Here is a 15,429-nt window from a genome sequence, read left to right as displayed (position 1 = left end):
ACGTGGTCTCTCTTTTGGCGTTAACCCAGCCAAGGTCGACGTTCTTTCAGAACTGTTCGACGAAGTTTTTAAATATATCGTCTCGTTTTTCTATCGGACGTATCATCGCGCTATCTTGCTAAAAGAGAAGAACGTTTCGGGCATTCTATCGAGATCACGCGATATCCTATTGATATCGAAAAGTATTGTCTCGCTTATTGGCGCGAATTTTGAAGAAAATTCGTGGTTTTTAACAACGACTGGTGAAAATCAGCCGTATACGAGTGAAATTACCGGGGAGAACCCGGCTGGTTCGTGAGATGAAATATAGAGAACCTTGTACGCGAAATTGGGTCGCAACATCTCTGGCACCTTCGTCTACGATACAACTAGCGATATCGGATTACGTCTCTATAATATAAATGGAGTTTCTGGTTTCCCTTCTCTTTTGGCGAAGGTCGAACGAATCTCCCTATCGATACCCCGACCTCTTTCGAAATCGTGACGATTAAACGGAATCCTATTAACGCGAGGGGCAATTCGGACGATGAATCGTGCGAAAGTTTGCGCGCACGGTAAACAGAGAATGTTATCGGGCACACTTTGTATATGTTTCATCGCGGCGGTCACGTATTTCGAATTTTATTAGCAACGATCGATCGATCGATCGACCAAAGAGCCGTATCGTTTCGCGCGAAACTTCGCGCGCTCGATTTAATGAAACCGAGACAAAGGAGAGCGAAAAAATTCGACCATCGAGCGTCACTATATTTTAGAACATTCGCAGCTACGAGAATGATTCAAATCGAACGAATAGATAATCTCGTTACGCTTTCTCTACGATATATGTACTGCCCGTGCACGAGAAGAAGGTTGACGAGTGTTTACATCCCCACTCCAACTTACAATCTACCAATTACCTTACCACCGTACGTATTGTCGCTATTGGCCGAGAACAACGAAGATGATCGACAACAACCAATAAGAATCGCGCGTGCAGCGGTAGGGGAGGCACTGTAAACTAGAGTGGGGATGTACACACGTGTGTTAACCTTCTTCCCACGTACGAACAGTAGCTAGTTTCCATGTGCCACGCGATTCGTACGCAACAATGGGAAAAGCGAATTTGCTAGCTTGTTCGTTGCAACCGCTACGAATTTCGTAGTTACATCGTTGCATCGACGTCGATGCATCGGAGAATTTCACGTAGCGTTTACGTTCCTCTCGGCCGGGCACCGTGACTGCCTTTAATCAGCGCAAAGCGAAACAATCGTTAGATCCAGCGGGTGGATAATAAAGGTCGACAGGGTTTGGACCGTGTATACAGCCTTTAACGGTGCACGTTGTCCCGTCAGAATGACCGACAGAACGGTCTCTAGGCGTCCATCGGAATATTCGAAACAACGTGTACGGGAGTTCGGGTAAAAATATCACGGATAATTAAAAATATGTTACGCGTGGTACAGCGTTCGCGCGACGTCTAGCGAATTATCTACGAACGTTGGACGAAGAAGTTGGTAGATAAGGTACGAACGAACACGGAACAGCTCTCCTCGCTCATATTTTATTCGAGATCAGTCCGCGAAGACAAATTTCTTTGTTTCTTCGTTCGAAGGTCGTTCGAGGAGTTCCTGCGCGCTGACCTTCGAACGATCCAAGGACAAGGAGCGGCCAAAGTTGCTGCAACTTGGTCGAGCCGAAGGTGCAAACTTGGAACGTATCCTACGGACGAAATACAAGGTAAGGATCTCGATTCTCCGACGTTTAAATAATTCTTACCCTCTTTTGATCTTGATAAAGTTCCGAAGGTCAACTGTATTCGAGCTCGCTCCATTGGTACGCTTTTACGCGATTACGATAGTGGAGCCGAGGTACGTGGATTCGTTTAAACGTCACGCGACTTTGACGCGACCTTGAAGAAATTTAAGATGAAATTTATCAACGTTCGAGGAAATCCTACTGTCTCTCTCACGTATTTGTTGCAACTTAGCGAGCATTTGTCGCGGTGAGCGAAACGTGAGTTTCGATTTTCAATGTCCACGTTTTATTGTTCAGAAACTCGAATCGATCGAACCACCGACCGTTCAACGATCACGAAACGCTGAACTTCGATCGCACTGAACGATAATTCGCTCGGTTTCGAATTCGCTGATTTCTAGGGCATGCGTGACCAGAATTTTGGGCACACATTTCCATCCGTTTGAATTCCCACGAGTAGCTGGAGGAACGTAGTTTTCCTTTTTCAAACGAAAGTGGATATGCGTGTTGCGCGGTCCGATTTAACGAAACGATCGATCTTCTTCGAAAAGTAACCTCGATCGAGCCTAAGGGACTCTCGGGCCGAGAAAAACACCGAACAACGAGCGTCACCTTCTCTTGTTTTTCTTTTTTTTTTTTTTTACATCCTCCCACCTTTTTCTCACCTTGCCGTCAACATCGACGAACAACCTCGAAAAGTTGACATTTCGTTCGCGAATAATTGCACCCAGTTCGACGGTGCGATTTATTCAACGGGATAGTTTCTCGCCGCGGATCCGTTGATTCGAATCAACGGTTTAGTTGTAAATAATTACGACGCAGCGAGGACAGAATTGCAATTACAATTCCACGTGTCTCGCCGATGGGGATTCTCGCTTAAAACGTAAACGCGAAACTCCTGTCCGGCCGTGAAACTATCGACCGCTTCGTTTAAAAGAATTTACCGATTTCTGTTACACACAACACGGTACGATTACGTAAACCTCGAATCGCGTAACACGGTTCCGTTGTATCACCGATTACGTCAGTTTACGAGAAGTACCGTTCGAATTACGCGCGAAGAATTGTCGAGTTACGAACGAGAAACCGAGAACTATCGTTCCCGTGTCACAGATCGTAACTTCTCGCTCTTTTCACGGAATTCCACGCACCTTAACTGTAGATCGTTTATTTACATACCGTGGCAACGTACCCGCGGCGAATAACGTTTCCCTGTGTTGTTGTATACACGACTACTTCGGTTATCAAATCATGAAACTCTTAATGGAAGATAACGGTTTAACTGTATCCCCTTTCGAAGCAGATGAACTATGTCAAATTGCTTAGACGGGGGCTTCGCGAACTGTTTGGTACGAGCAGAGCGGTTTCATGGAATCCAATTACAATAGTTGGATTGACAATGCTGTCTGGCTGTCTAACTTCGAATTAAGTTCGGATTAAGAATAGTGCGAGTGGCCGTATTCGGCTCTGTACTCGAAATGGATCTTACGGTCGACGTGGAACACCAATCCTAAATACAAACGAGGGACACTCGTTTCGTTCGAGCCGTAGACTCCGTTTCTCGTCGACGGTACGGACGTTCTCACTGGACGAACAAAGAAAGTAACAATTACTGATATCACAGATCGGAGATCGTTCGAGAACGAGGACAACAATGATCGAAGAAATTCGATGCGTAAACCTTTTTCCCGTCATCGTCCGTCCTTAAGGTGGAAGTTCACGTTACGATAACCGGGGAATCTTGAAACTGCACCCTCGATTAATCCTCCTCGTTGAGCTCGCATCCGGTAGCAAAACCAGACGTGTATTATAAGAAAAAGATATTTTTAGAACGAATCGCCGTAATACGCGATACGTCATAGAGAATATTTTTAATATTTCTCGTATAGTTTACAAGATCAAAAGTAATGAACGGTGTAATTTATTCAACGGAACAAATCGATCGTTTTCGCTTACGGACGATTTCGAGTCTACCGTAATTTATTTTAAACGTTCGTTTCGATAAGAACGAATTCGCTGGGAACCAACGCGGGAGATAATGAATAATTACAGAATGCGGCAAAATTCGTGGCGCAACAGGGAAGGGGTTCCACGTGCAAAGGTGAATCGAAAATGCGAGGTAAATAATTTTGTACAGCCACGGAGTATGTGCGCGATCGAATAACTTTCCATACGTGTCTGACCAACGATTCGCCGCTTCTACTGGCGTCGGTGTTTCTAAACATCGACGACTGTACGGTATTATCCGTTTCAACTGGTTCCAACTAGTTAGAAGATAATACCATCGTGGAAAATCAGATAATGTCGCGACAATGTTTACGAGCTTCTACCCAAGTGGAAATAACGAGTAATGGTCAGCCGGGTTGTTGGAACAGTAGCGAAATACAGACACGTCCGACGAATTTTCACGTAATACCGTACCAACCGGTTGGAAGATACCGAGATGGACGAGTGAAGCAAATGATATCGTAGCAGAGTCAACGTGTAACAGCATCGACGCAAGTAGAAACAACGAATAACGGTCAGCCGTATCGCGAGAGTCGCATCGAGGTCCCGAAATGTTCAGATAATAACGTTCCAACGAATAATCTCGTACTATCATCGATACCAAGTGGAAATAACGAACAATGGTCGGCCAGAACACTCGGTTTGCCTCCAAGTGCAATTTATACACAATTTTGCTAAAGAACATTCAATAGTCAACTACCTTCAATAGAAATCGTTCCAGGTGGTCGAAGTCGATTACGCTGTTTTTTTTTTTTCTTTATTTTACACTTTGCATCCGTCGAATTTTCATCATCGATTTCCTCGACTACGAAGCCTCGATATTATTGCGCAATTTCTCGTTCATTTTTCCACGAACGATTACCCTCGTTCACCTACGTATTACCTGGATATTTAACATTGTTCGACCCACGCGTACCGGGAAACTTTCGCCCGCTCGTTAACGCGTGCTAGCCCGGGCTCGCGCGAATATACGACGTTTCGATTCAACAACGGGCTTCCTACGAGCGCAAATTAGGTATTAAGCCACTCGATACGCGCATCCCTATCGCGGAGGCGAAAAGACGATCGTAAACCAGCGGGAAACGTTTGTGCTTCGTTGGCAATTTTAACGACACGCGGGAGCAAACAGACAGGAAACGAAAGACTCTATTCCAGCCAAGGACGCGTCATAGAAACTTTCTCAGTGTGTGAAAAATCCTTGCGCGTTATGGTCGTCGCGTAAACCGTAACACCGCACGTTGTGTCGCGTTTAGGGAAATCGGTTGGCAAGGTTGTCGCGTAAGTACCACGATTCGTCCTCAAGGACCCAAACGGCGAACTAATCGATTCAATTAAGGTGGATTTCGAGGGTCGTACGATGCATATTTATACAAACGAATAAATATTCAATGCCGCGGCGCATTCGTCGGTTCGCCGCGGCGCGTTTCTTCTCGCAATTCCCGATGAGAGAGATCCCCATTGTTGTCGAGCAAATACGCCGCGTTTATGCAACATCACGGGGATAAATAATCGTTCTCGGTGCGCTACCTTGGCCGTTTTTATGCGACGACTCCGTAAAATGGTGCACGAGCCCGGTGCCCGGGAATTTTCCGCTCTCTAACGAGAAAATACGTCGAAATAGTCGAAACGTTCGTAAGTTCCCGCGGACGATTCGAAGAACACGTTTTCGCGAACGTACGAAAAATACTCGTTTCGAGGATCGATGATCTTTCCTTCGATTCAAGGTATTCGAGATAGATCGTTAACGTTTGCGGTGCACGAAATACTTCTCCTCTTCCCAGTATTGAGAGAAAAAACTTTCCCTCGTTGAAAATTTGCGCGATAAAAAGTTTTCGATGGAAGAACGATGGTTTTCCTGTTTGTTTTTCTTCTTCTTTTTTTCTTTTTTGCTTCCATCACGGATGATGACTCGGAAGTCAAGTTTCGAAGAAGGATCTTCGTATCGTCGAGCACAATATCCGCACAGTTTCGATATCCAGATTACATCGGAGACTTGGTGAAGTCACTACGGCGGACATCGTTACGATTTCGAGATTTTCCCCTTCGATGAAGGGGTTGGTCCACTTGAGAGAATCAAGGGGATACAATGGTGGTATTGAAAAAAAATTTACCGCGCTGGTAAAAGAAAAACCTAGCGAAAGTTTAATATTTCGATGCGACAACGATCTCGCGTGTCACCTCGAAATTAATTGCATATTCGTATACCCGGAATCGAGTATTCACGTTTCGTGAATCCGATCGACGCTACCACGGAATTGTTCGACGTTCTATAAACGATGGCGAATGTTTATGCGAACTTACCTTTAACGAAGACAGAGTGGAAAAACATCCTTCGCTCGAAACCTCTCTCGCTCCGCGGCGGTGTTGTATATACTTAGCACGCGGACACAGAAGCGTGGAGGAAAAACGGTTGCACGCATAAATAATACATAACGGCTTCCTGAAAGTGTGCACCCTGTAACCGAGATTTACAAAACGAAGAAACGGAGAGGTGAACTTCGTCTTCGCTCGGCCGATACTCGCGGTACGCCGAGACCGCGAAAATGTAAAAATACTGCGAGAAATGAGAACTTTCGAGTGGCTCTTTCGCGACGAAGTTGCAACGATAAATTTTCGATGATTTCGAGCAACGTTGTCGTTCGGTAACGAATAACTATCCCTTACGTTTACAGTCTAACCAGACGCGATCGTTTCGTGTTTGCGTTACATCAATATGATAGGGAGGTTCGAAAATAGCATTCGATTTCATCGAACCTCGATACTAAAAATGCATCCCCGATGATAAAAATGCAAAGAGTTGAAAAAATTTCAACGAATATCTACGTCATTTTGAGTAAAATTTTAATAATTGACCGCGTGGCCCGCTACTTCCTTTTTCCATATCCAACGTTACGGTCGTTTCAATTTCTCTAGAAAGTATTGTACTACACTAACCACTTGTCCGTGAACCTTTCCAAACGTGTGTTTGTGGTCATCTTGGAGAACGAGAAACCCATAATACTCGAGAGTGTACCGTGTACCGTGAGAGTGTCTTGGACGTACCACGGTAATATTTTGCGTTTTTAGAACTCTTCGATACTCGTGGTAATTTTATACTCGTGATCGTCGAATCGGTGAATAACTTCTTTTTAAATTCGATCGGGAACCACCGAGTAAGAATATTCGAACGAAGGGAGAAACTGTCGGTTAGATATTTTTATTCCGTAGTTTTGCTAATCATTTAAGTAAATACTTCTATGGTAAAGTATCGTGTATGTGTCAAAATCCCGTGGTCGGGAATGTTCGACAACGAATATCTCCCAAGGAACACACTTTCTAGATTTTGATACCGTTGCCAATAATTTCCTCTTAAATTTCGACGATTCGTTCCAAACGAATCGTGTTCCTTTCGAAACAACGAAACAAACCCGACGACTCGACTCGATAATAATTTTTCCTTCTCGAGAAACTCCCCGTAATACATCCTACGATACCAATTGTTTACACCGTTCGCCGATACCGATTTCTAGCGACACGATTTTCAACCGTTTCCCGCGAGAAGCTTGTATCTTTTCATCGAAACGCGCCCTCGGTCGAGATGTATTCCAGGCGTCTACGTACATATTTGTAGTTACTCAATGCCTCGTTACAGAACCGATAACAATCGTGCGAAAAAAAAATGGAAACACAATGGCCAGGTGAAGTCGCCTACAGTTGCTCTCCTCGTACAGTTTTGCGACTCAAATTACTTCCGAACGAGAAATTCGATGCGCAATTCGAGATGAAGCCAGCGCGCGAGGATTCCGAGTGTTCGCGAAAAATTCGACGCGTCGTGTCCCAGCGAGGGAATTCATTGCGAATGAAAAATTCATGCAATACCAAAAATATCGTCCGTGGCCGGCGAGAGGGGTTTTAAACATTCCGAAACTGTTTTCGGCTCGTGTAGTTTCTGCTTCCCGATGCGAGAAACTATTCGCGGGAGGTGAACGAGGGTGGTTCGCGTGTCGACGCGAAAAAAGACGAACGAAGGTAAATCAATTAACCTGCACCGATACGAGGAAGCGTTGCAGGTGCCGTGATTAATGCTAGAATCGATGATACGCGTTTTCGCGTAGGTATCGTATAATGGCGTGTAACGACGCCACTTGGTAGCTTTCGATCAAATTTATTCCCTCGGACTTTGCGTAAATTACGAATAGAATAATTTTTACGTATATTTAACGCGGGCATTATTACCAGGCACGTACCAATGTTTACTGTACTATCGAGAGAAATGATTTCTTCCGAAAATTGCACGCAGAAACATCGTCGTTGAAGAATATTTAATTCTCGCGTTTACACATTTTTCCTTGAAGGCGTCAATTTCGCGATATCGGGTTAGAAATGTTTTCGAAACGATGTTTTATTCGAGATACTTTTTTTTTCGTCCGACGGCTCAGGGTGTACGTGCATATTACACAGAATCGTAATCGAATGCAAAAGATCTCGTGACGCGGGAGCGATTGTACGTCTCGAGTTTCCAGAGGGTTTTGGTATCTCTCGAAAATGTTATGTTTGTACAACTTGGCGCGAGAACGTGAGAAGACTGTAGGGTGCGTTTTGTCACGTACAGCGCAAGGTTCTTGACAGGCTGAATATCCGGGGCCGGGTTGCTCGAGATCATACGCTTACAAGGAGAGAACCAGAAGCGAAAACACGCTCTTTTTCCACGAGTTACGGCATTCGTATGCGACTACTCGATGCAGCGACTTCGAACGTCGTTTTCACAATTTTACGAACTACTCGCAACTCGGATTCGGTTAACGTTGCCGTGTAAACGTTCGCGATCGATACTCGATCATCGGGAAAACAACGAAAAATTTACAATACGATATTCGCGTCTACCTTGACGCAATACGAACAAAAGAGAATCGCAGAACAGGCCACGTTAAAATTATCCAAAAATAGGAACCGCCCTGTAAGTTCTACCCCGACCAAATATCAACGACCAGGTTCTCTACGAACACAGAGAAACTCGGACAAAAATATGACGTAAACAACGAAGCACGATAAACCACCTCGAGGAAATAAACGTGTACTCGAAAATATAGTACATTTAGATAACTCCATCGCTAATTGCCTCGCAGTCGATGCTGCGTAGAACACCCACACGATGGTGAAGTACGAACTTGTAATTCGAAACCTAAAAACGTGTAAAAGAAGCTCGAACGATTTAACGAATATCGGTGTCAAGAAGTAACCGTCGAAGAGGATTCACTAGAATAAAATTTTCAATTATCCATCCAAGCCTACGAGAAGAGTGTAAACGTAGTGTCTTTACATTCCTGCGAATCACGTACAAAAGAATCAATCGCTCGAAAAGAACGTTAATATCGGTAAAAAAAAAAAAAAAAAAACGGTTGGGCCTTTCCGTGTTCCGTTTCGTATAGCGTTCTGCGTATTTTCTTCCCATCGATGGTGAAATCCAGCGTAGCTACGAAACGCTAGACGATACTCGCGGTTACCGCTGATAACGAATCCCGTATTCACGGTTAGATAAATATAGAGGAGGGTATCAAGGGTTGCCTCGCGAAACATTTCCAGCCATATGGCCGCGGCCTGGGCGGGCACACGAGGCAGGTTAAAATCGAGTTACCCGGGAGTGCGCGTCGCACTGAAATGAGACGCAGCCGTGATCGGACGAGGAACGAGTGATAACATTTCCCGGCGATCGTCGAGCGAATCACGCCTAAGGTCGATCAAGGCCACAATCACGGGCGTATCGGTGAGAGGCGTGCGTCTCCGTATTGCGCGTCGCGCTTATATTCGTGGCCGAACAGCGGGGCGCGTTCAGTCTGCCTCGAGCCGCGGCTCCGACCACTTCCATCGCGACAACATCCAATCGAAGAGGAACCGTCGTACATCGAGGACGATCCGTTGCCAATCCACCGCATCCGAAGCTTCTCGGCTCGGAACGACAACGAACGAATCGATCGGGATCACCTTCGACGAGGGCCCACCGAAACGATACACGCGCACGCTGCGCGCTACTCCGTTTCTCTCTACCACGTTCGACCGCACTTTGACAAATGATACCGACGGAAAGGCGGGAAATTTCGCGTTCGTACATTATGGTCGACTCTCCAGGGGTAAGTTTTTCAATGTTTCTTTCACTTTGGTAATTAAACGCTTCGCGGTATCATCGCCGCGCAACTGACACCCCCGATTCTCCGAACGCTTCGAACACTTTTTCATCTAGAAGGTAGCAGCGTTGACAGCGATTCGTTTTCGCGAAACGATCGATTTCACCGTAGAAGGGTATTGCGTATCGCGAAAGATTTTCGATAGGTATCGCTCGGTCGACGCTTCTTGAAAAAAATATTTCACGGCTGGACGCGTAACGGGAAACCAAGAATGGTAGAATTGTCTCGCGAGGCGATCGAATACGTAGATACGAGACGGGAACCAAGAGGAGGGGGTGAATTCGCGCGGTCTACGTCGGGAACGACGAGCTTCTGACACAGAAGGACGGATCGATCGTGGCAATGGTTATCGCTGCGCATAGTGTTGACTTTTCGTGCGAATGTTATTGACATGGGAACGGGAATAGAATCGGGAGTAAATAATTCAAGGTGCCACGAGTCCGCGATCAAAGTTGCTTCCCTTCGTCGTTGGTACCCGATCGTCCCTCTCGGACCGTCGAAATGGGGGGCAAACTTTGATCGGTGGTCCTCGATGGTCACTTCCCGCAGAAACTCGCGCGATCGTTACGATTACGCTCGGTGTACTCCGTTTAAAAAAGGTTTGTAAACAGCGAGACTGGTTGGGCGTTGACCCTGTTCTCGTTGCGCTCACGAACGCCGTGCTCCATTTGTGTTATTTTTTATCGGCTCGTCGTTTCTCTCGGTTCGAGCTTCAATGGGAAAAAAAAAAGAACGAGATTGTTCACCGCGGGCGGCAGACGACTACGGAGGTCGAATGGGTCAAGAACGTGAATATTTCACGGGTTTTGGCACAGTTGGTCCGTAGAACGGGTTCGAGTGAAATTGTTCACCTTGGTGAACGCGGCTTGCTTTCGACGTAAGGGGAGGATCGCACAGCTTGGATTATGCGCGACACTTCGAACCGAATCGACGTGTTCGCTCGTACTGGCTCGAAACGGACCACCACGGTCGCTTTCGCGGTTCAATTTCCCGTAAGAAAGTTGTACAAAGCGTTGTTGTAATATCTGGACGGGTATCGAAGCGAAGTACGATTTACGAGAGAAAAAAATTACGAGGTTGCTCGTCTGGGAAATATTCGACGACCTGGAAACGTTTGGAACGATTTCGAGAATTTGTTCTCGAAAGGTGGCGATTACTGGAAACGGTACGAATTACGTACGAAACGTTTGTTCGTTTCGTTGGATTATAATAAAGTAGCCGGTAAGCTGTTTTCGAGTGGAACATTTTGTAGATAGGAAATTGCGCACGGTCAAGGATAGAAAGGCGAACAATATTCGTATCCGTTTGTAGTTTTCACGTTGTAGCGGATAATTGATTTTAATAAGCCGGGATAACCGGGCACAAAGCTCGAGCGAATAAAATTTGATTAGTAGACGCGAGCAGAAATACGTACATCGTCCGACGTTGATACCGGCCATTTCATTGTACTTTAACGCGGGAAACCTACCCGCTACGATTATAGTCGGAGTTGCTCCTCGAAAATTTATAAACGCTTATGCGCCTTCCACTCGTAACGTTACAAAATAACGAGTCCACCCTCGCGAAGGCAATTGATTCTCTCGTGTAAGTCGTTGCGAAACTTTTGGATATCCGCGGATATTAATATCGTTTCGATCGACCTTCGCGCAAAGTTCGGTACGACTACACTTCTAACGGCTAGGGAACTTTTTTTCTCCCCTCGCTGTTATAACGTTGCAAACGACCCACGCATTTGTTTATCGTAGCTCGAAATCCGAGCAAGATTTCCCTAATGATTCCTTTCACGGACGTATCATCCGTGGTGGGGGTTGGAACGAAATTAAATGTAATTCTCGTCTACGCTTTTCAACGACGGTAACGTTAACGAACAAGGCTGCGTTTCCGTTAAGAGGGCTCTCGTTTCGTTGCAGGCGCGAATCGTTGCGATTTGCAAAAAAGCGTATTAATTAGTCCGTCCACCTATCTCCTCGGCGGAGGAATTTTTGTTTTCTTTATTCCGGACAATAACGACGCGCGAATATAATTCTCGCCGATGGACACGAGTTCGAAACTGGTCGCAATTACTTAACGAACGTCGAACTGAATCGCGAACAGAGAGGCAGTACCGAAATGTCTGAAAGGACGCTGTTTTATCAGCTTTGTGTCTCCGTTTCGCGATACGCTTTCGGGAAGTCCAATTAAAATAATTTTTCCATCCTCGTTGGGACGAAACGGGACGAAAAATCGTCGGTTCTCGGGCTCCGGTGTCCTCTATTCGAAATCCTTGGCACGGATATAATATCGTAAAACGCGAAATAAATTCGTAAACCCGTGATAAATTATCACGAACGGAATTCACGATTTCGAGCTGGCGCAAAGTTGCCTTATCGTTGTTCGTAGAGTCTTTCCGAAATATTAATTCTCGAATGCGTTTTATCGGGGTAAACGAAAGCGGGCGGCCAATACTGGCGAAATTTAAGCGAATTCCACGGAAGGTTCCGTAATTTTCGAGCTTCGCTCGACGCTCAATTTCGGAAAGCTTCGGCTCTCTCCACAGTTCCTATTAATCCGAGAACTTTCGACCCTCCGCTCCGTACACTTGTTATTTACCGTAATTGCAAACATATTTACGCTGTTAACAAACGCGCGCGCGCAACAGCGAGTATTCCGTTCGAGTACTCGTCGCTCGTTTTCGTTCACCGACGGAGCGATGTTTTATCGTAGAATTTTAAATCGTTACGCGAAACACTCTGCTCGGTCACGAAGTTCGAGTAAAATATCTACGGTAACGACCGTAGGAATTACACACCGTTCGTATAAACAATTGAACGTTATCGGACAACGACAAAGATTCGTATTAAAGAATAATTTATTCCGGGCAAACGATTCGGTGTAGATACCATTACTCGCGTCGCGACCACGTATTCGATTGCATTTCTAGAGAGAGAGAGAATTTCTAAAAAGCACCTCGCTGTGTACACGAATCGTGTATCTCTCGTTTATCAACGATAGTTCCGTGATTCCCGCGACTCGAATTTTTTTTTATTTAAATACCGTTCCTTAACGTTTCAACCGCGACGAAACGAAAAGGCGCGAGTTTCGTAACGTTCCGAGTGGAAGGCGTTGTACAATCGAGAAGAAAACGAGCGTAAACCGAGAGAGTCTTATTCACGAGCTCGTCTAAATCTAAACGATATCCGGCTCCCTTTGCCTCGCGCTTCTAAGCGCGTCCGCTGACTCGTAAAACGCTTTAACCGCCACGGCGATATCCTTTTCACGAAGGTTTTTATTGCATTTTGGCCGCGACCAACCGGTCGGATGAAATAAATGCGCCAAGTTCTATTTTCGTTTGCATCCTATCGATCGTAGACCGCGAAGTCGTAGCCAGTGTCTATCGCGTATCGTGTTTACGGACGGTAAACGCGATCGCAGAAACGATGGTTCCCCGTGTTTTGAATACTACGCTCGTCTCGAGGCAGCGCCCGGTGCATTTTTCAGTGCAACGATGCGCGTAACGGATTGAAATTCGAACGAAGATCGACCGCGTCCGGGTTAAATTGCATTTCGTTGGCGCGTTTCGATCGAAACGTCGAGTATGTCCAAAAATCGGACCAATTCGGAAATCACTCGATCGGAATAACGCGATACCGAACTTTATCGTTTTTTTTCATTTTTTCTTTTTTTTTTCTGGCTAACGAATGAAATTAAAAGAAACGTAAATTTCATCATCGAGCTTTCAGAGGACACAAGTCCTGTCTTTGATATCGAATTATTTCGATCGGTTATCGGATCGATCCCACCCTTTTTCCGTTTCTATTTTTTTTTTTTTTTTTCTTTTTTCGTTTCAATGCCCGGTGAAAATTTTTCATCCCTTGCAACCGCGGGAAAAAATTGCACGGAAAATTGTCCGCTCGGTGTCGAGCGAGTCACGCCACCGACACGGATTTCCAAACTGACAGCAGCCGGGTAATCAAATTAATTACCTCCATTAATACTTGCACTTTCCGTATCAAACGGAGGGATCTCCCACGAGAGATGTAATCTTGGCTACGCCCGCAGACGCGAGCTACATTTTCCGTGCAATTAACGTTTGATAAGCACTTGTCGCGCGGACAGGAAGCTCTCGTTTCGTCAATAGGATTTCCTCCTGCCTTGAGAGGGATTCGGTGATACGAACGAAAGGGATCGCTTCCTGTTCGCGAAATACACCGTTCTTCTTTGCTCGTGATGTTTCGAAAGCACCGTTGCTGTAAAAAAAAAAAAAGGAAACCTACCTCGAACGAAAAGACTCTAATCCGTGGCGTAAGAAACATCCCGTATAGTTTTATCAATTTTTCTTTCCCGCAACTTTGAGAATTACCGTCGTCCATCGACGCAAAGAAAAACAGAAGGAAAATCCAGAAAATGTCGTTCAAGTTTATCCAAATCGCCAAAAGTGTTCCGTATTCGCCACAAGCGCGCGAACGTGATATTCGTTCGAGGGTACCGTAATTGTTTTCGAGTAAGGAGAGAACGAAACGTTATCTCCTCGAGAAAACGATGAATTGTATTTCGTCTCGTTTGGAAATCCTCGAAACGAGATCTCTCTGAAGGATAACACTCCGTATCGTTGATCAACCGATGCGATCGTTGGATCTCGATTTTGGAGAACGTTTCGATTCCTTTGGAGACCAATTTCTAAGCGTACAATGTTTCTTCGAAACTGTCGCGATGTTTTCGTATTTCTTTTTTTCTCTCTAAAACGAAAAAGAACATCAGGATATTTGCATCAACGACCCGACAAAAGTTAGCAAAATGTACGAGTTTCCGCGACAGGTTCCTCTTAAATGATCAACTACCGGTACCGCTTACCCAACGTCACCCATGTCCTCGCCATCCTTCGTCGTCGTTGTCGTTCGCGGTTTGATAAATTGTTCTTTATCGAAGGTCGGATCGTTCGTTGGTATTCCGGTTAATTTCGCCGTGTTGTCGTATGCCGGTCCACACCTTCCCCGTTATCTACCACGACCAAATGTTGCGGAAGTCGTGTCCCCGGTGTTCCCGAAGCGGCGAGTTTTGGAGATCCCGTGAACCGAGAGGGAGAGACATTATTATGCAAACTTCGCGGAATAAGGAGAACCGAGACGAGTTTCCGCTGATACGATTACATTGTCCGTTTATCCGGGACGTTATTAACATAATTGTGTTTGTCAACACGTTACCTGACCTTCCTATCGATTCCAATCTCGCTCACCTACGTTCCTCCTAACGGTAATAAAATGGCCGGTCGAATTCGCGAGTAACCGAGATGTACGTTTCCTTGAAAGGAAAAGATAATTCTCAATTGACCTCGGGGTACGTTGAAACCTCCGTTGTGCGAATTAATCGTGGAACAAACGATCGTTTCGTACAATAGAGGAACAAGTTCGTAATGCTCGGTTTTATTTAACGGTCGAGACGGAACAAACTAACGCGAATACAATTCGTTCGTAGGTAACTTGGTGCACATATACAGAATACAAAATCGGGAAGATACACAGCGATGATTAATTTTGCAACACCGTAC

General features: G+C 45.4%; 1 protein-coding gene across 1 annotated transcript in view; it reads left to right on the top strand.

Moving 5' to 3' along the window:
• The first annotated feature begins 9,626 nt into the window (after positions 1–9,626).
• The window catches only part of LOC143151244 (uncharacterized), a 36,860-nt gene continuing 31,057 nt past the window's right edge, over positions 9,627–15,429 (top strand). Inside the window, exon 1 of the mRNA XM_076320199.1 lies at positions 9,627–9,851. The gene's annotated coding sequence lies outside the window, so the exon portion shown is untranslated. The remainder of the gene's footprint in view (positions 9,852–15,429) is intronic.

This window comes from Ptiloglossa arizonensis, chromosome 9 (assembly GCF_051014685.1).
Source record: "Ptiloglossa arizonensis isolate GNS036 chromosome 9, iyPtiAriz1_principal, whole genome shotgun sequence".
Lineage (NCBI taxonomy): Eukaryota > Metazoa > Arthropoda > Insecta > Hymenoptera > Colletidae > Ptiloglossa > Ptiloglossa arizonensis.
The sequence above is the reverse complement of the archived record's forward strand: the minus strand, read 5'-3'. Positions and strand labels throughout refer to the sequence as shown.